Here is a 21309-nt window from a genome sequence, read left to right as displayed (position 1 = left end):
TGGTGCACTGGCTCTGTGTCCGAGGCTCTCCTAATGACCAGCGGTGCCGGCTGTTTGCTTGGGAGCATTTGAAACGTGAAAGCACTAGAAAATGCAGTCATTGAGCCCACAAGCCAGGCTCCCCTGGAGGCCGTTTGCTGGGCACACACTCTGGAGTTTTCAACTAGGTTCAGAGATGTAAAGGTCAAAGAAGCCAGAATTATTAAAGCCAGGCCTGAGAAGTCCTCAAATGTGAAGAGTAACCTTAGATTAGGTGGGAAAAAAAATCATGGGTTTTTCATCAAGAAAACACAAGCTCAGCACGGAAGAGGAAACAATTATTCATAAAACCCACAGGTTGCAAATGCATGACCTCTCACCCCACTGGAGAGAGGCTCCAAATGGCTAATAGCTTCAGGGTGATTAACTTGTGTTAGATTAACTTCGCGATAGAAATGGATCAAATCCACACAGTTTAGAGGTTACAGAATCATTCTTTCCCACCAACGTATTTTCATAAGCAGCAGAAGTAAGAAAATGCAACCTAAGAAGAGAACTTCATGTTTTGGATTCCATCAATGTTTCCTGAGTGCCTACTACGTGTCGATGAGGAATGTGCCCACTTCTGGGAAGAAGCAAGTTCCCAGGAGTTACCATCTCAGACCGGAGGTGCCCTGAGCAAGCGTCTTGATGCAGAGACCCTGACAGTCATTATTTTCACCAATTGGCCTCGACCAAAGGACACGTTAAACTTTGCAGGCGGCTCCTCCCTCTGAGCCTATCAAGTCTGAGGTGGGGACCAGGCAAGTGTGGTGTTAAAAAGCTCCCAGCTGATTCTGCCAGACAATAATCTAGTCTCATTTGTCCAGAGGTGCAAACTGAAGAAGCCTAGACTGGGGAGGGGCATGACTAGAGTAAACTAGTGCAGCAAGGCTGGGGTGTAGATTTCATAGCACCCGGATCCCACACCAACACTCTTTCTCCTGCACCTTACGACCGTTAAACAACATAAGGCAGACTCTGATGCCCACAGAACTGAGCCCGGTGATAGATGGGGAGAATTCCAGCCGGGCGACCTAGGAAAGTATCTTGGCGGAGGTCAGATCTGAGCTGGGCCTTGATGCATGGGCAGTGGTATTAACAAGGCTGTTACAACTAGCCACACCTGCCCCTCCAGCCCCTGGCGGTACTGTGTCCCTACCAACACTGACTCTGCCAGGCAGCTCCCTTCCCTCCTGCTCTGGTTACAAAGGGCATATCTTCTTAACATAACAGCAACTTCTGGGAGAGAAGGAACAACCATTCAACTGGAAAATGGGCAAAATACATAACCAGACAGTTCACGGAAAAAGAAATACAAACGACCTGTATACCAATGAGAAGATGCTCAACCTCATGCATAAAAGAAAGAGAAATTAAAATCATGCCAGAGATACTGTGTCTTCCCCGAGAGATCAGAAAAAATACAAAACCTTGATAATAGTTGAGAAACCCTGCAGCAAAATGGGAATTCTCAAAATGGGTAGTGCAAAATGGTGTGATCTCTGTGCAGGGCAATCTGGTAACATCTATCAAAGTTATAAATGTAACTTTATCAACAATCCCACCTCTGCGTCCATAGCTTTCCTTTACTCCCACACAAAACCACAAAACCAAACTCACATAAATATAGTCAAGGTTGGTCTAGGAAGCATTATCTGTAGTCATAAAAGACTGGAAACGGCTACATAGAGAATAAATAAACAATGGTCCATTCACCCAATGGATCTATCACATGCTAACATAAAATCAAGAACCTGTACTCACATTGGGACATCTCCTCTCCAGAATATATTTTAAGACATCTTCAGGATATACTGTATGACACAATGTATAAAGTATGCTACCTTTTATGCAAAAAAAAAGGCGACAAATAGCATATATGTATTTGATTGGATTTGTATGAAGAAAGAATTCGTGAATTCTCAATAAATTAATACAAGTGAATGTGGATGTGGCCAGTGAGGTGTGACAGGCAAGAATGGCTGTGAGCAAAACTTGCCTGTGTATCCCTCCCATCAGACTTGGGACACCTGGGTGGCTCAGTTGGTTGAAAGTCCGAATATTTTGGCTCAGGTCATGATCCAAGGGTCGTGGGATGGAGTCCCACATTGGGCTCCATACTGAGCATGGAGACTACTTAAGATTTTCTCTCTCTCCCTCTGCCCTTCTTCCCCCACTCATGCATGCTCACTCTCTCTAAAATTAAAAAATAATAATAATAAAATAAAATAATAATAAGATACATTTTTTAAAAAAGACTTCATTATCGCTGCTTCAGGTTCACAGTGAAATTGAAAGGAAGCTATAAAGATCTGCATGATACCCCCTGCCCTCACACACGCTTGGCCTCCCCATCATCAACATTCCCCACCAGAGTGGGACATTTGTTACAACTAATGACCCTACATGACACATCATCATCACTCAGAGTTCACAGTTTACCTCAAGGTTCATTCTATAGGTGTTGCGTGTTCTAGGAGTTTGGACAAATGTTATGACATGTATCCATCATTATAGTATTGCACGGAGTAGTTTCACTGCCCCCCAAATCCTCTGTGGTCTGCTTATTCATTCCCACCCCCCTCGCTGGCAATCACTGATCTTTTTACTGTCTTTACAATTTTGCCTTTTCCAGAATGTCTTAGAGTTGCCATCGTATTGTATTTAGCCTTTCCAGATTAGCTTCTTTCATCCAGTTATATGCATTTGAGTTTCCTTTATGTCTTTTCATGGTTTGATAGCTCATTTCTTTTTAGTGCATACTACTATCCCATTGTCTGGATGCGCCACAGTTTATCCATTCACCTACTAACGGATATCTTCATTGCTTCTAAGTTTTGGCAATGATGAACCAACTTGCTATAAATGTTCGTGCGCAGGTTTTTGTGTGGACTTATCTTTTCCTTTTGATTTTTGAATGTGAGTATATTATGGTCTTTAAAAAATGATTTTAAAATGTTTTTTTTTTTCTCACATTCAGCCCAAATGTACACCTGTGCCCTGTGATTTCTATACTTGCCCCAACTCTGGGCCCAACCATCGCACAAAATTGGCCTTTGAAACCTTGGGGGCAGAGATTGGGAGTGTTGTTTAGATCCCTTTGGAAAGTCTTCACCCTCCCCAACTCAACAGAAAAATGCCCTTTCTTTGCCCACTGTGCGTGCTCAGGGGAACCTCAGTGTTCACATCCACTTGCCTTTATAATTCTGCCTTGGAACCCATACCTCGTACCGGTAATTAAAGTGTCACCCTGAAAAAATAAAACACATAAAATAAAATAAAATAAAATAAATATAAAGAAGCACCTTGAGAGCTAACATTTAGGGGCCACTCACAGCATCCCCTCATATTATCTTTGCTGCAGTCCTGTGATGCAAGCATCACCCCATTTTAGAAGAGCAGATTGAAGCTGAGAGAGAGCCTTCATTCATCTGAGGATACATAGCCAACTCAGCCCGGACTTGGGGCTCTGGGATGCCGCCTCTCCTCTCACGCGGTAACTTACGACCATCCTGCGTTGAAATGAACGATAGGAATAAAAAGGAAGAGCAGGCAGCTAGCAAGGGCTGCCATTGACCTTTGCGCTAACCAGCAACACATCTTACTTCATGTATTCCTTAGGACAAACGTTAGCAGTAGGCATTGTCTTCTTTCAACAACGGGGCACACAGGATCAGAGAGGTTACGAAACATCCCTGGTGGTCACAGGCTAGTGAGAACAGAACTGGAATTCCAGCTGGGGTCTGACTCCAACGCTTCCTGGGCACGAGACCCAGTCTGACCCAGTGCCTGCCATTCCGGGGTTTCTGATTTCTAACTCCAGCTCACTATTATGACAATGGGATTATGAGCCTTTCTGGAAGCGGCATCCACAGCCCCTGCCTGTGCCACGGTCCCCGCACCTGGTGAATCCTCAGCCTCTGGTGGGCATTCCGGGGTCTTTACCCCTGCCTGCTGCCTCTCAATTGCCACTTTTTTTCACTACCTCACTGTCAAAGAGGGAGTGAAGGGGGACACCACATCCAGCTATGTATCATGTCTGGGGCAAGGGAGGGCTGGGTTGCAGGTGCCGCTCGCATGTAAACTTCCTCTCCCCTGCATGTGGTAGCAGCAGCGGGACTGGCCCCTTGCCAGGGGAACCCTGGGACAGAACTGGGGGCTCTAAACACTGCAGATGGCCTGTGCCCCCACAGCTGTTGAATGCAACACAAGGTGTCCTTGTTTCATTGTATAAAGTATGCTTGACGTTAACGTGCCTCGTAATGAGAATGCCAGGGCCCCAGGCAGCGCTCATGCAGGCAGAGGGAGCGTTTCTTCTTTTCTCTTCCCATTTACCGCAGATGTTCTAAATCCCTCTGGACACACTAAGGCTGAAAACCAGAAGGGGGATAATGCAAGTCTTCCCCCGGCTCGGGGACTGGCAAAGCCGGAGCTACAGAGCAGACTCCAGGCTCACGAGCACAGAAAGAACCTGAGGACAGAGTCAGCTTTAAGAAACCAAGCTCAAGAAAAAGCCCGAGTCGAGTAAAAACTGCATCTGTTAGGAGAATTCATGGGGAAAGAAAAAAAAAAAAAGTCTTTACAGGAATAAACATGATTTTTTAATAAAACTCAAAACTTGCCGAGCGTGTGGAGCTTGCTGTCTGACTGTCGTCCGTGGGGAATTTGAAGTTCTAGGGGAAAATAACGCACCGAGGAAAAAGTGCTGGATCAGGGAAACGTGGCACAGAAGCAGCGGAGGCCCAGGAGGACGGTCATTACCGTTGCAGGAGATGGAAGGTGTCAGGGCTCAGAATATCCCGGGAAGCTCCAGGGGAAAGCCTCAGACAGGGAGAAAGATAGCAGGGGATCCCTTCCTCTGCAAGCGCCTCTTCCCTCTGTCTTGCAGTGCTCTGTCTGTAGCTTAGTAGCTGAGTGGGCAAGGGTTCATTCCCCCAGTCAGCACTGTGTGTGATGAGGCCAGCCACGTCCAGGAGCTCACTGTCCCCAGGTGCCCTCGCAGCCGGGGTCAGACTCCATGCTGGACACTCAGTGATCCTGAGCGAGCCCCTGTTTCCTGGGCTCTTAAGATGCTTTGCAAGAAGTCTTTGCTGGGCAGATGAGAAGAGAAAACGTGAAGGCTTTGGGCCTAACACCTGCACATTCTGGAAATTTGGTCTCCATCAATTCACTTGTACATGCGTTCATTGTCAATAACTTAACTGTCTTTATTTCTCCTCCAGATAAAAACAAACAAACAAACAAACAAAAAACTTGGAGTATATTCTGTGCATAGCGTTGCTAAACGACAGAAGTTTAATGAAATAAGTGGAACAAACGAAACAAACCGTATACAAAACTCTTCCCGCCAAAACACAACCAAAAGTCTTAGGCAACAGGTGTAGTTGCTTCAAATGTTGCAATTCTGCCCAATTCTTTTGCAATTTCAATCTGCCTTTGTGTGTCCCGTGCTGCCCAATGGGGTCCACACCCTGTGGGTCGCCCCTCTGGTTGTGATGGGGGAAATGCGAAGAGCCTGCTGCATCACCTACCGCTGGGGGAGTGGAGGGCCCAAATCCACAGCCCATTCCCCAGGGGAAAACCTCAGACAGAGAGACAGAGAGATTGCAGAGGCTCCTCTGAGCCTCAGGTCTCTTGGAGCTGTTATCTCATGGGACAAATCCAGGGTGGGGGGTCGGCTCTCCCTCCTTCCCTGTGGCACCTGCTTAACTCACTCTTACCAATCACATCCAGCAGCTGGGCTTTGAACACAGAGAGGGTGAAAGGGATCCCATTGCAAAAGGATCAGAGCCCTGTTAAGTAGCATCTTCAAATCTCTGCAGATCATTAAATACTTAATCTGGGGTGAAATGGGGGTGTTCTAAACCACTGCTGATGAGGCAACCATCGGACTTTTTTTTTTTTTTAAGAAAATAAATCTGACGCCGTAGTGACAAAATAAAAACCCCTCACAAAGGGAGATGCAGACATTGAAAGTTGTATTCTGTTGTTTGTTTTTATTTATTTTGTTTTTTGATTTAGGGTGGACACCTCTAGGGCTCTGGGGCCTCCCCATCGGGTTTCCTGGGGCTCAGACTCTGGCGAGACCATGGTTGAGCCCCCACTTCATCCCAGTCTAGGCCACCTGCTCTTTTGCTTCTGTGAGTCCAGTTTCTGAAACTTGACTTCCAGAAGGTCCGTGAGCTGACATGCACTCAGAGCCACTTCAGACCAAGGGTTTACAAATCCCTTTTCTCTGGGAGAAGATATCGTCTGAGGAGCTTTCCAAAATTGGCACCATTTGGGACAGTGTGATATTTAGTCTAACAGGCCTCCCTACTCATGAGGCAGTTTCTAAAAGTAGACGAGATTCTGGCTGCCTCTGCAAGAGTCTGCTCCTGCGGGCTTTCTTTTCCTAGGTTCCATGTTCTTCCACAACAAGCAAGACCCTTAGAAGAACTGCAAACTGCCAAGCTTTCACCCTGCCCCTCCCGCCAGTTGGCCCAAATTCCCTGACCTTCTCTCTATATGGGGGAGGAGGGGGTGGCTTAGATGGGGCAGGGGAGCAGGGAGCCAAGAAGGCAGGGAGACCTGAAGAGGAAGAAAGGTGGGTCCCCCTCCCCCAGCAGAGACCAGGAAACATGTCAGATCCCCAGGTCCGACTGCCAAGCACCTCCCTGGGCTATAATTTCTGACTGACTAGAAGGAAATGGGCCACGGGCTCACACTGAGGGCTGCAGCTTGCTGTCGTCGGTCAACAAACATTTTTGGAGCATCTATTAGCATCACCCCAGGTACTGGGAATCCACAGGGGCACAGATACCCTGTCGTGATGGAAGGACACAGTGAATACACAAGCTGGGAAAAGAAAACAAAGACCACCAAGAGAGGCTATTTATTCAGAGTTTGTTACAACAACAAGTCAGCCATGTCACTTGTTTGGCAGGGCCTGGGAGGCCGGCAGAGGGGGACAGCTTTATAGTGGTCAAGGTGGGGGCTTCCTGTGGGCCCTGAATGGAGGCTGCTGGCCTGGAGAAGCTGGAGGCAACTTACTAGAAGTGGGGCATCCTGTGCGATTGGTTAAGGGAGCATATTCGGCTTTCTTAGGTGGTCCTGAGTTGGGGGGGTGCAGAAATCAGAGAGAACTGCATGCACTGAGCACGTCCAGACCTCATCGGGCAGGCTGCTACAGAGGTGGTAGGTCAGAGTCCTACTGTCATATGTGTCTGGCCATTGTGTATGTTGAGTCTCACAAACCACCACTACCCTGTGCGTGGCTGGTGAAAATGTAGAATGGTACAACCTCTCTGGAAAAGGGTTTTCCAGATTCTTACAAAGTTTAAACATACACTTACCACATGACTCAGCAATCCCTCTCCTAGTTTTTTACCCCCACAATGAGAACTTACATGTATACGGACACTTGATCACGAGTGATTAAAGTAGCTGTAATCAATCACATTCACCCCAAACTAGAGACCATCCAAATAGTCTTAATTGGGAATGGATAAACAAACCGTCATCTAGCCACACAATAGAATGGTAGGCAGAGATAAAAAGGAAATGAACTATGAGATCCAACACCATGAATGAATCTCACATACATTATGCGAAGGGAAAGAAGCCACATGCTGCATGATTCTATTTATGCGACATTCTGGAAAAGGCAAGCCTATGAGGACAGAAAACAGAGGGGTGGTGGTGATGGAATTATTCTGCATCTTGATTGTGACTATAAGACTTCCTGTTTTTGTCAACACTCACAGATCTGTATCTGAAAAGGAGGGGGTCTCACTTTTTCTAGATTACATCAGAAAAACAGAAAAATGAGATGTTATCACTGCTATGAAGAAAAACAAAGCAAGGTAAGGGGAGAGAAACAGGGAGATATGGGGATACACTTTAGGTGGGCCATCAGGGAAGTCAGAGGAGGTGACATGTTTTGTTTTGTTTTTTTTTTTAATGTTTATTTATGTTTGAGAGAGAGAGAGAGAGGGACAGAGTGTGAGTGGGGGAGGGGCAGAGAAAGAAGGAGACACAGAATCTGAATCAGGCTCCAGGCTCTGAGCTGTCAGCACAGAGCCTGATGTGGGTCTGGAGCCCATAAACCATGAGATCATGACCTGAGCCGAAGTTGGACGCTTAACCAGTTGAGCTACCCAGGGGCCCGAAACTTTAGATTTTAAATAGCCTGGTGAGCATCAGATGGCTTTGAGCCAGACTCACATGATGCCACTTACACGTGCAAAGGTCTGTCCTGGGTATGTTGTGGAGACCAGGGGGCCACACCCAGGAGTGCGGCAGGACCAGCTAGGTGGTGGCAGGTGACAGTGGCTGGGACCAGACTGGTGACAGTGGAGGGCCTGAGGATGGCTGGATTGGGGGCATTGGGGGTGGGCAGAGGCAGGATTTGCTGATTGGTTCTCTGTGGTTTGTGAAGCAATGTGAGAGAAGGAGGGTGTGAGGTGAGGTAATTAAATGGCATGGGAGGGGGGTGGGGAGAGGGGCCTCGTGAGCCCTGATGCCTCAGGGACTTTGCCTGAGGATCTCAGGCTCTGGCGTCTCCAGCCTCAGTCCTTTCAAAGCTGCAAAGGAAGCTTCCACCCGCTGTCTCAAGGTCTCCACCTGCACCCGCTACCCATCACTCTCTCCCGAGACACGAGAGGGTCTCCCAGCCCTGGACTCGCAGACCACCCTCTGCCAAGTCCACGTCTCCTGTCTTGTCCCCTCAGGGCCCCCGCCCTGGCCTGTTGCTGTCTCCCTCTCCTTCATCCTTCCTGCCTGCATTCTTTCCATTTAAAATGTCCATCTCTCCTTAGGCCGTTCCCGATTCTACCTTGCAAGCAAGGTAGATTGCACGTGAAGGGCGGCCCACCCTTCCTCACCCCCTGAAAAGCTCCAGAGTAGCATGAAATTGAGCACCCGGGCACCTTTGGTTGAGAGTCTATCCCTTCCTGTGATTGTCACACCATTTCCTGGGCTCAGGCTCACATCGCTGACCCCCTGGTGCCGGGCTCCTGATGGGTCCTCCCTTCTTTCCTTCTCCACCCCCTCCCCCACTCTATCAGGATACTCTTTGCCACACTTTCACCTACAGTCAGAGCCTTCCTTATAAACCCTGCAGGCCCTTAGCACTTGCAGGATGAAAGGATTGATCTTTCTTTCTGGCCCCGGGGTGACTATGAGATTTATCATCCAAAACAGGACACTTCTGAGCAGAGGGGATGCTTGGACAACACCAAACACTGGTATCCACAAGCACCTGATTCTGGCCTCATCTGCAGTCGTGTCTTCTCTCCACCCCAGTCACGATCCACCCAGGGTGGAGGGCACTGGCATCGGACCGGCCAGACCCCAGACCAGTGTAGGGCCTGTGGGTCATGCTTCTCCTTTGGTCTGAAAGGGCCTTTCTCTTCCCCAGATAAACTTAACCCTGCTTCTCCTTCCAACCTGGCTGTCCCCTCACATATCTGGGAACGTTGGCTGGAGAGTTGCCGGGGTGCCCTCCAAAACCTACTCCCCCTGGTTCTGCACTAATGAAAGTTCTGGCCCTCGACTCCTGCCAGACAAGGCTGCAACCTTGAACAATTCCTTAAGATTTGACACGTCAGTTTTCACGCCCATAATATGGGTGTTAACAATGCCTTCCACATCCGGGCTGTTGAGGGCATCAGATGACATAAGGCACATAGACTATGCAGAGCTGTGTGTAGTGAACAGAGCACGCAGATACTTGTCCTGATTATTTTCTCACAGCACTTTATCACACTGCACTGCAGACATCACATCATAAAAAGTTTAAAGCCTTGGTTTTTCCCTCTCTACAACTCTTGGTACGATCCTGACTCCTTAGTGGGTGTCCAGCAATCATTTGAACGACGGATGACACGGGACCAGGGCAACAGTGAAGACAGGGTTCTTTGCTGGCTGGTTCAGAAGCAGTCGAGTGTCAGGTGGGATAATTGGCTGTTCTTTCTCAAGGGGGTCAGGGAGGAACCAGAATCCCAGGAAGGTCCAAGAGAAGGGGTAGCTTATTAGAAGGAGTCTTGGATAATAACTCCATTTGTAGGGTGACCCCTTGAGCTTTTCTTACAACAGTTGCATTGGGTATGCTGTGAGCTCATTAATTGGACACTCATGTCACTGGTCTTTGATGATTGAATATTTCCCCCATCTTTTAGAGCATCTTCTTTATGTGTTTAAATCCCACCAAATGCCATACTTCACTGCTCTTCATCAGCCTTTTCCAGTAAGCCTGCTCTCGGCAGAAAACGTGCACTTTCCCACCAACCTGCTGCCCATCATCCCCCCCCCCCCCCCCCCCACACACACATCCTGTGTTCTAACAGGTTACAAGGGACTTAGTGGATGAGGGCAGAGTCCTCTCCTTACCCATCCCAAGTCTTCACGGACTGCGTGACCCCCTAATCTAAGGGAGGTGAGAAAGGGAGAACATGTAGGACTCTAAAATAGAAGCAAAAGCTGTTTGCTATTTTGCTAAAGCTGGAACAAGGGGGCCTCTTTTGTGGAGGATAAAAGACTAAAAATCAATGACAGGGTTGTCTGAAGATTCAAGTTTCATCTTATCTCAAGAGACAACAACAACAACAACAACAACAACAAAAAACCCACATAGGAAACAGTTATTCCAGTCTTTATCAGATTTAGTTCAAAGATGTCACTCACGTTGGTAGTCAAGTGGTATAGGCTATTTATTTGAAGGATACTTGATAATCCATTTGTTTATTGATCGAGTTAAGCAAGTGTATATAAACCCTGTCTCCTTGGAAGTAAAAAAGGTCTTACATTATGTGATAGAGAAGCTCTGTATGGGTTAAAAAGAATTCTGCTGATATATAAAAAAGAGAGAAAGCTGAACAAAACCAAGCACTTCCTAAGCTCGCAATCAATTCAGGGGAATCCAGAAATTTATGTCAAAATGATGGTCTGCAAAAAGAGGAAGTCTTTCTCATGAAACGCAGAAGTGGAGAGAAATGAGCCAAAGAGCCTGGAAGCAGGGTGGAGGTGGGGGGAGCTCAAGAGAGATTTCCCCCCATTTTTCCTACTGGATGCCTACAGACATGAATTCCTGTGAGGAGAATAGCGTTGGAGGCTCAACCATAGAGCAGGCAAAGTAAATGTTATTCTGTGTGAAGGAGGAAGCATGCTGGAGAAAAACCACTGGAGCCTTGTAAAGGGTCAGGCATTTTAGCCAACGGTGAATTTCTGGTTGCTTGAAAAACTTTTGGAAAACAAGCTACCCATGGACAAAGTTGTAAGTCGGTTCCTTTGAGACCTGAGCAAAGAATCTTATACTCAAGTCTGTGTAACTTTTAATGGTTAGTCACACCACCAAAGGCAGCAGGCTGTCTCAGAAGACAACCATTCAAAAAGCTTTTCTCTAATGTTGCTTTATCTTCCACCACTGGCCATCTGGAGCTTTCTGAAATTTCCTGTTTGGCTCCAATGGTGTTAGTAATAGTTACTGCAGCCACCATGCAAAGGAGCAGGGCTTGCACAAGGCATTAAAGCCCAGAAGTTCAACGAGGCAATACCATGGAATGCTTTTCTGTGCCCTCCTGACATGATACCTCTGCTGAGGTGACAAGACAATGCTGGGCTACCAATCACCAGCAAGATCACAGCTCTCTAAGGAGGGACCTTCAAAATAAATGCAGACCTCCACCTTTCACCCCCCAGACTGTTCCACCCTGGTCCAAGCAACACCCATACCTCCCAGGCCATCCCCGAAGTCTTCTTCCTGGTTTCTTTGTGTCCACCCTTGCCGTCTTTGAGTCTGTACTTAACACAGCAAGCCGGAGCAATTCCCTTAAAACTTACTTCACAACTGAAACAGACAGTGTAAATCGATAAAGTATAAAACCTTTGAGATAATTATATAACATAAGATTTAAAAATAGTTATGAAGATAATGAAAAATGTAGCCACTCATACGCAATAGCTATAGACTGTTTGGTGCCAATTTTGAGTGCTTTGAATCTGTATATGTGAAACAAGTACTTTTTAAATTAAAACAGTTCAGGGTTGTAAAAGAACATTGGCACTGATAGTGTGAGCTAGGATGTCATGGGAAGTGACTCAAAAAGAGGGCTGAAAGCTGCCATCAGAGCGGAAGAAGGGTAGAGATAGAAGCAGGGAAGGAATTTGTTTTCTTTTACAGAAACAACAGTTCCAGCCAAGGAGATGCCAAATAGGTGCTTGATCTGGTGGCCCCTTGCTAGGTGTGTCTCACTCGGTAGCCTTTACGTGAGCCCATTTGAGCTGGATTGGAACTGAGGACCTGTGCAGAAGCCCCCCTGAGTTTTCCTGAAGTTACTTTAGGTCATTACTATACTAAGATCTCTTCCTATGGGCGAACTGTTCTCCATCTTTGAATATATATGTATGCATACATATGTATATGTATGTTGACATGCTAGACATTTGCGATTGAACAAAAAGGGCGTATGCCAGCTCCCTGCTCCCACTCCCCTAATATTCAGAATAAAAGCACCCATGGGAGACAGTGCTTTGGGAACTATTTCTCTGTCTCCTTAGTTGTGACAAGTAATTAGTTCTTTGCTTTCAATACTTCCTTGGGTCATGTTCAGTTTGATGCACCTTAAATAGCAAATCCCTTGAGTACGGTAAGAGTAACACAATTTCTGCATGATTATTTTTTGTATGTGTTTAGTCTTTTTATTCTACATGATCTTTTTCAATGTTTATTTATTCACTTTGAGAGAGAGCGCACATGCCTACACATGTGTGCAAGTTGGGGAGGGACACACAGAGAGAGAAAGAGAGAATCCCAATGCAGGGCTCGATCCCATGAACTGTGAGATCATGACCTGAGCTGGAATCAAGACCCGGACGCTTAACAGACTGAGCCACCCAGACGCACCTCTACATAATATTTTTAATGGCAGTTTTTGGAGTCCAACTGTTTCACTAGAGTTGATAAATATCACTGATAGAGTGGAAAGCAAGTCATATGGAATCGCTGCTATGTTCAAGACCTTCCAAGGGTTCCGTGTCGCTCAGAGTCAAGTCAAAGTGTCACTGGGCCCATTCAGCTTTGCCTGATGTGCCCTGTCTTACTCTCTTGACTATTCACTGCGTTCCACATGCACTGGTCTCCTCCATTAAGCCAGGCACACTTTTAACGTAGGGCCTTTAGGCTGGCTGCTTCTCTTCCTGGACGTTCTTCTTCCAGATTTAGGCAGGCCTTGCTTCCTTACTTTTTTTTGATTTCTGCGTAAATGCTACCTTCTCAGTGAGTCCCTTCTTGCCACCAGCCCTCTCCACTCCCCCATTTGTTTTTCTCTATAGCCCCTGTCACTATTATTACACTATATTAATTACTTATATTTATTGTCTGTCTCCTTCCACTAGAATATAAGCTCTACGAATGAAGAGATTTTTGTCTCTTCTGCTCACTACTATACCCTCAGTTCCTAGGAAAGGACTTGGCACATGGTAGACATTCAATGAACATGCCTCGCAAGAATGGGTGAAGGGATTGACAGATATTCAGAACACCTTTGAGTCCAATATGGCATGCAGCAAAGTAGTCATTTGTGTGACATATTCGTCAACAAAACTGGGCTGTAGGAATTCCTCAAGCCAAGTTAGAAACAGATTGGAACTAAAGAAAGGGGGAAGATGTGTATTTCCCTGCATATACCTTGATCTCAGTCTCCCAAAGTTCTTATTTTGGGTACCTTAGGTCACTCCTTCATTCATACAAAACAATATTGGAGTCCCACTATGTGCAAGGCACTGTGATGGGTGCTGAATCCCAGCTAACTGAGCACCTGGATGAAAGACACTCGCTGATGGATGATGATAATTGTTATTAAGGCATATATACTACTGGTATTATCTCATAACATCATCACAAAAACCATTGGAAAGATCAGTACCTCCTGATTTTCTATCCTCATTTTACAAAGAGTTATAGAAGGTTAAGTGACCTGCCTACTGTCACATGGCTAGGAAATGGCAGAATAGGAGTTTGAGTCAACCAGCTGGACTCTGGCTTGTCCTTAACTATGACTCCCTGCTCTCTGTGGAGAAAGGTGGCTTCGGCTGAGTTCTGTAAGCCTCTCAAGGAGCTCTGGGGAAGACTGATGTGGACACAGCTGACTGTTGTAGAACAAGGTCAAATCCAATCATATAGACACACAGACCCAAAAACCAAAGACTTCGTCATGGAGATATGGTTGGAAGATGCATTGAGGAGGCTTTTGAGGGAACCTCAAAAGACCAACAGCATTTCAGCAGCAGGGCAGGGAAGTCAGGAGGGGTCGGTGCAGAATTAAGGAGGAAAGAGCTTAAGCAGGTAGGACACGTATGTGACAACCCCAGGTGAAAGCAACCCAAGGAGCTTTCCTGACATCAGCCCCCCACCCCCCCCCAGCATGAGTACAATAATAAAGGCTTTTCCAGAGACTGTGATATTGGTGTGAAAAGGGCCTGGAGCATAGTAGGTATTCAATAAATGTCAACTTTCCTTCTTAGGATGCCCCAAGGTGGGGGAATCAGACAAAGGAGACAGGAATGGAATGTGGTATTTCTCCTAAGCAGTCCTGGCTGATGAATACTTTGGACTGACTGCTTTTATTCAAGGCGAGAGTCACAATTTCTCCTTGTTGAGTGCTATGGTCTGAATGTTTGTGTTCCCTCAAAATGTATATACTGATATCCTAACCCAAAAGATGATGGTGTTAGGAGGTGGGGCCTTTGGGAGGTGATTGGGTCATGAGGGTGAATCCCTTGTGATTGGGATTAGTGTCCTTATAAAAGATAAGCAAGTTAGAGCAGATAGTGAGCTAGTCCCTCCCACCACACGAAGTCACACTAAAAAGATGACTATCTGGGAAGCCCACCCTCACCAAATACTGAATCCACTGGTGCCAGGATCTCGGAATTACCAGCCTCCAGAACTATGAGAAATAAATTTCTGTCGTTTCTAAGATACCCAGTTTATCGTATTTTGTTACAGCAACCAGAACAGATGAAGATGTTGGGGTTAAGCCCACTTTAGCGCAATTAGAGAATAACAGTGTGTAGAAACTAACACCGACCCTGCTGTCCCCAGTACTCACATCTTGCAGAGGAGAACATGGGAGGAGAGGTAACTGATCCCTAATCACACAGCTACTTGCTCACCAGAAGTAACTGATTCACAGTCACAGCAGAACTCGCTGCTGGTGCACTGAGGAGCACAGCAAGGCTAGCTCACGGGTGTGAAAATCACGTCCAGCACAGTGAGGGCAAAGTCATTTGAGGAGACGATGAAAGGCAGTCCGGCACCAAAGGATAGCTCTAGAGTCAATGCCTCCCCACCTCTTTACCGATGTGGGTTGGGCAGTCAGAGTCCCATGGGACACGTCTGGCTCTTTCACTTGAAAATTGCACTTCATGGGTTTCTAGGTTCTGTGTTGGAAGCTGTGGTTATACTAGATATCATTGTGCATCTCATCCTGTGGGTTTACGATTTTCCGTGTTTCCTCCATTTAGTCAGGCTGTTCAGTGTCCTAGAGCGCACTGTTTCCTGATTATGCCTCATTTCAAATTTACTTCTCAACCATCATCTACCAGACTGAATCCCAGTCTCTGGAGAGGCAGTCCCGGGGGGCGGTGGAGGGTGGGGGAGTGAGGTATATCCAATGTCCCGAGGGTGTCTAGTGTTTCATCTTCTTACATTCACTGTTGTGGGTGACTTTGCTAGCTTTTGCTGAAGCAGCATTCTGGGGATGGAGATGAGAAGAGCCTGGCTCAGGAGGGGCTTAAGTACCACCAAACAGAAGGAGGACTTGTCCTGAGCAAAGAAGTTGGAAACGGCTGAGGAAGGAGAAGGCGGTGAAGTACTGAGTGGCTGAGGGCAGTGTCCCTGAAAGATAGGACAAAGAAAGCGTTTTGAGAAAAAGATTTAAAAAACAAAGGATAAAGCAGGTGGAGTGGGGGCGGGGGGGATGGGGAGAAGGCCCAAGGCTTTGCCATCAGGCAGACCTGGGTGTGAATCCTGTTCCACGCATTAGCCATTGGCCTCTGGAGTAACTTAACGTGTCAGGGGTTTCATTTTCTTGTTCATACAAAGAAGCCAGTGAGCATGAGTGTCAGCAGAATGAGTGGGTGATCAGGGCCTGTCCGTAGTAGGATCTCCACTGGCTTGACTGCCCCCTCCCTTGTTCAAGTAAAGAGTACCATTTACCACGCTTGAGTCTATCAGGCTGGAAGTCAGATTGACTGCTTAGAAAATGCTTCAGTTCTCTGAAGCCTGTTGAGTAATTATCTCACAGGCTATGTCAGAGCAAATGATTGTTGCCAGTCCCAATTTCCAAAGATGTAAAACAAGGATGCATTAGAGGTCCCACTTGATGCAAGAAGCCTTCTTACACTACTAGATATTATAGAATAACAAGTAAACTAGTTTGTGAGTTAGATTCTGAACCAGCTCCTTGGGGAAACTTCCCCAGCTGCTGAGCTGGTGAATCCTGTCAGCTGATCCCAAGACCACTTAATAATAACAGCCTATGCCTTCACAGCACTAACCATGTGCCAGGCTCTGTCCTAAATACCTTATGCATATTACTCACTCACTCATCTGCAAAATGCCTTGAAGTAGATAGGGCTATTATTTCTGCCTTGCAGATGAAAACACTGAGGCACAGAGGGGTCAAATGGTTTGCCCAGGACCAATCCAAGATATGGGTCCAGGTTACTAGGCTCCAGAGCCTATATGTTTAGCCTCTTTGCTATGCTACCTCACTATGCATCAAGAGCACAGGTCAGGTGAGCCAGATTGGATGCGTCACCAAGGTCTGCACAGTGCTCCAGATTTCTGTGCCACCTGGGACTGCCAAGGATGCTCCCAATGCCAAGGAACAAGCCACCCAGACCCTCTTCTCTATTCCAGAGAGAATGGTAGTCTGAAACTGATTGCCATTTCCCTGCTCCCTCCAGGGCCTCTTACCCCGCACCCGCTTCCTCCATAAGCTGTCCCCTTTGCCAAAGCGTTTTTATGGCTGTGTTTCCAGAGAAGGAACCTGAGGCAGAGGGAAAATGGTTGGCAAGCCTTAAACTTGTTCTAAGTTGGCACTTCCTGCCTTCTAACTCAGGTCTTTTATGGATCCTATATTCAGTATACTTCTAAGTTTATTTGGCAAGGCAGTTGAGTACAAGCCACACATCCTTGGGTAGACTAGCAAAGCTCCACTTCCTCTTCTGTAAGCTGAGAATAATAGCAGCCACATCACAGGTAATTGGTGGGATTGAATGGAGGAAGGTACTATTCATCACATTTCTGGAACAATGGCATCATAACAAGTACTTAATAAATGTTAGTCCCCTTTGGGTGGCTATTTCCTTGTATCATGAATATTTTTAGGAACACATAAACCACATCCAGTGAGTTCACAGGCTGAATGAAACCACTCAGAGGAAGCCGTCATCTGTGCAGATCAGCTCCACTGGGGAGGACAGAGGAGGAAGTAAAGGCAGATGAAACGGATCCAACCAAATTCTCTCCCAACAGCGAGCTGAAATCTAGAGCTTAAGGTAACCTTTAAGTTCGTTGTAGGTGAAATAAACTTAGAATATTGGCTATATTACTTCCTAAACCACATCCCTAAATGTGTAAAATGGGTTAACTATTCTTTTCTAGTTCAACATATTTTTTCTCAAGCTTCCATTCCAACTGTGGTAGAATTTTAGGCAAGTTAAGAGAAGGCAGCTACTTGAATTTTCTGTTAGGGTTTCTAGTCATTTCAGTCCCTCATGCCATGTCCGCACTTTTGTGGGGTGGAGTGATGGGTGTGTCTTGTCCATGTGGAAGGTGCTCCCTGTCCCCCACCAGCTCTGTATGTGCTGACATCTCTGGTGGTGGCCATCACCACCATAGATGCTTTGACCATCAGCATGTATCCCCACCAGTATCTGCTGAGATAGCTGGTCCTCCACTGGCCTTGGTCTTGCATGACCCACAGTCTGCTGCCAGTGGCCAAGACCTTCCACATGTGTGAACATGCGCTCCACACCATTTCTTTTAATCTAGAAGGGCAAGGGCTTCAACTCTATGTCTAGTTGTTTCTTCTATAGCTTCTCTCTGTCTTCCAGGTAGGCATCTATCATGGCCCCTCTCCACGGCTAGGGACGGCTAAGGGCAGGGGCCCAATGGCTAAATATTCTGTCAAACCTGTTGAGCACTAGACCCTGGGCCATAGGAGTCTCAAAATCCAGAACTGTATACTAATGTATTTTCTTTTTCATTTCACTTGATTCTTCTTTCTCTGGGGGCCAAGAGCCAAGGTCTATTTTTCTTGATGATCTGTTTTATTTAGGAAGATGCACCACAAGATGATGCCAACAGAGGCATTTCAAGGACAAAGCCCAGAAAACAAAAACGAAAATGGAACCCCACCCAGTAAATGTCACATATGAGTCCTTTCTATTGAGGAACGTTTATACCATAAGGCTCAGCAATGGCTGCAAGGGGGCCGGCACTGAAAAGTAAGCTGTCTCTTTCCAAACAAAGGAGCCAGACCTGGGGAGAGAGGCTCTGTGCCCAGCAGAACCTGCAGTGGACAAGATGGCTCCTGAGCACCACGACTTCCGGCAGTGGAATGGTGGCCAAGGTGGGCCCCGCGTTATTAGCGACATTTAGCAGCACAGGGAGTTTGGAAGCAGACAGACTTCAGGGCTGAGAGCTCATTTCTGAGAAAATGCTGTGCTTGCAAGATTGTGACAGCCTCTTCCCCCTCCTTGCCAGCAGTGAAAACAGTGATTCCTCACATTAGTCTGCCTCACTTCAGACCCTCATCCGTCTCCATCCCAATGGCCTGAGATGAACATTGACCAAAGAGCTTCTTTAAAAGCCTCCCGCAGCACAGACGTGCCAACGCCAGGAGAGGCTCCTTCTCCCTGCTGGAGGTCAGGCCCCACCGTCTGCAGGATTGTGGCTGCCCCCACAGGCCTGTGGCCTCTGCCCATCGGGTCCCGGCTCTGCGTGAGACCTCCCTGTCCCTTCCAAGTCTTTTCCAGATCCATCTCATGCATCTGCACGGCTGCTAATGGCCACCCTTTATTCATTTCAGTGGCATGTTTAGTCTCCTCACAGCCTTAGCTTTTGACCTTTCTCAGTCTTTATTGTCCTGTCAAATGGTTTTGGTGGAGACGAGTGCAATTTACTGGGCTCACTATAGAATGGAATGGGCTTTTTTTCTACTCTATGAGCTGCCAAGATGTGTGTGTGTATTGAGGGTGTGGGGGAGAGGGGTGCGGCTAATCTTTGGCCCTCCTTCCCTCTCTTTCTTCCGCCTGCTGCTGGGGGCAAGATGATGATGGTGACCAAGGACCTGAAACTATGATAGGCAGGTAATTTGCCTCTCTAGGCTTCCTAGAGTCTAATTTCTTATCCTGACCCAACCAGGATCTTATTTTAACAGTATGTGAGTGTGCTGTAAAAATTAATCTGTAATCCCATCTGTAAGCTACATTAAAATACTGAAAAGGTAACATGTCTGGATTTAAAGGGCATGACAGGGGCTGTGAGAGGAGTATCCACTTCCTGTGGCTGCTAGAACAAACTACCACAAACTAGTGGCCTAAAACGGCAGGAGTGTATTTTATTTACAGCTCTGGAGGCCAGAAGTCCAGAAATGAGTCTTCTAGGGTAAAGTCCAGTTGTTGGCAGTGCAGCTTCTTTCCGGACGCTCTAGAGGGGGATCTGTTCCTTGCCTGTCCCAGCTCTGGTGTTTGCTCGTCGTTCTTAGTGAGTAGTGGCATCACGTCATTCCTTGCTTCTGCTGCCAGGTCACCTTTCTCTGAAGTCAACCCTCCCTTTGCCTGACTCTTATCAGGACACTTGTGATTACATTTAGGATCCAGCTGGATAATCCAGATCACCTTCCCATCTCAAAATCCTTGCCTCCATCAAATCTGTAAAGTCTCTTTTGCCCAATAACACACACAGGTTTCAGGGATTAGCACTTGGATCCCTTTGGGAGTCATTATTCAGCCTACCTTGAGACCACTTTGAGCTTGGACCCTACTCAGGAAGTGATCCTTCCTGCCAAAGAGAAGTGGGATGACACATGTACCATTTGCCTGAGGACTCGAGGAGAATATTGACATGATCCAGACGACAAGGAAGAGAGCTGCAGGGCCACTCCAGTGGACCAACCCATTTGTTGGGTTAGCATGTAACGTTATCAGACAGCATTTTGCAGAGCTTTTTGGAGAGAAAGTGATAGTCACCAAAAAAGTGATGACAATCCCAGTATAAGAGATGAAGGAGTACAAGATTGAGGTAGACATTAATGGTTGCCTACCCAAAAGCCATTCCCACCTTTCTTGCTAGCATAATCCTCATTTTCCTAAGTTGCAACGTACCCAGCTTCAGTGGGGTACCTAGCTTCAATGAATCATCATTGGTCTCAAGTTGGAGCATCTCACAATTCCACGTCCACCTGACCACCAGGGGGGCTCTTGTTAAATGCAGAGTAAGACTCAGGAGGTCTGGGGTGGGTCTGAGACTCTGCAATTCTAACAAGCTCCCCAAAGCTATGGATGTGCTTCCCTTTGGATCCACCTGGAGTAGAGAGGGTCTAAACCAATCACAGAAATCACATTGTTCCTTGCCAAGGATTGGTTCAGAGTAATTATGTGACCCAATCTTAGCCAGAGAAAGCTAAGAGAAGATGTGCTGAAGGGCAGAGAGAGATAAGAGAATTGTAAAGAGAACACAAACTATTCTGCCTAAAATTGCCCCTTTTCTTCCCATTTCCTGCTGTGTGAAATGCCATATGCAGAGGTGAGGTCCTGAGCTGTAGCAGATATCTTATGACCAAGAGGGATGCACTTGAAGGTAAAAGCGTATTCACTGAGGAGGGAGAGGAGAGGAACATCTTTGGGCCATCAAAACAGACTTGTACTGACAAATTTTCTTGCTACATGAGACATGAACTCCTTATAGTTTAATCCACTGGTATTCAAGTTGTCTGTTATTTGTAGTTGAATACACCTGACTGGTGTAAAACAAACACAGGATCCTCAGAAGGAGCCAACACAACAGGGACAAAGCATAGAGAACTGGAGTCCAGATGCAACCACTAGAAGGAAACTAAGGATCCCCAGTTCTTCATAGTAAGGAGCAACTTTAAATAGCCATCTGAGCCCCACTGCATGGCACCTTATTGCTGTGCATCTCCGTGCAGACTTCCTATATGGTAAGTGTGCCTATTCTTCTCAGTCCTGAGTTTGTAACACAGTCTCAAGAATCCTTTCACTATCTTATTTCATTAT

Source organism: Puma concolor, chromosome D2 (assembly GCF_028749965.1).
Source record: "Puma concolor isolate L17-30 chromosome D2, mPumCon1.1.hap2, whole genome shotgun sequence".
Taxonomy (NCBI): domain Eukaryota; kingdom Metazoa; phylum Chordata; class Mammalia; order Carnivora; family Felidae; genus Puma; species Puma concolor.
This window is presented reverse-complemented; position numbering follows the sequence as displayed.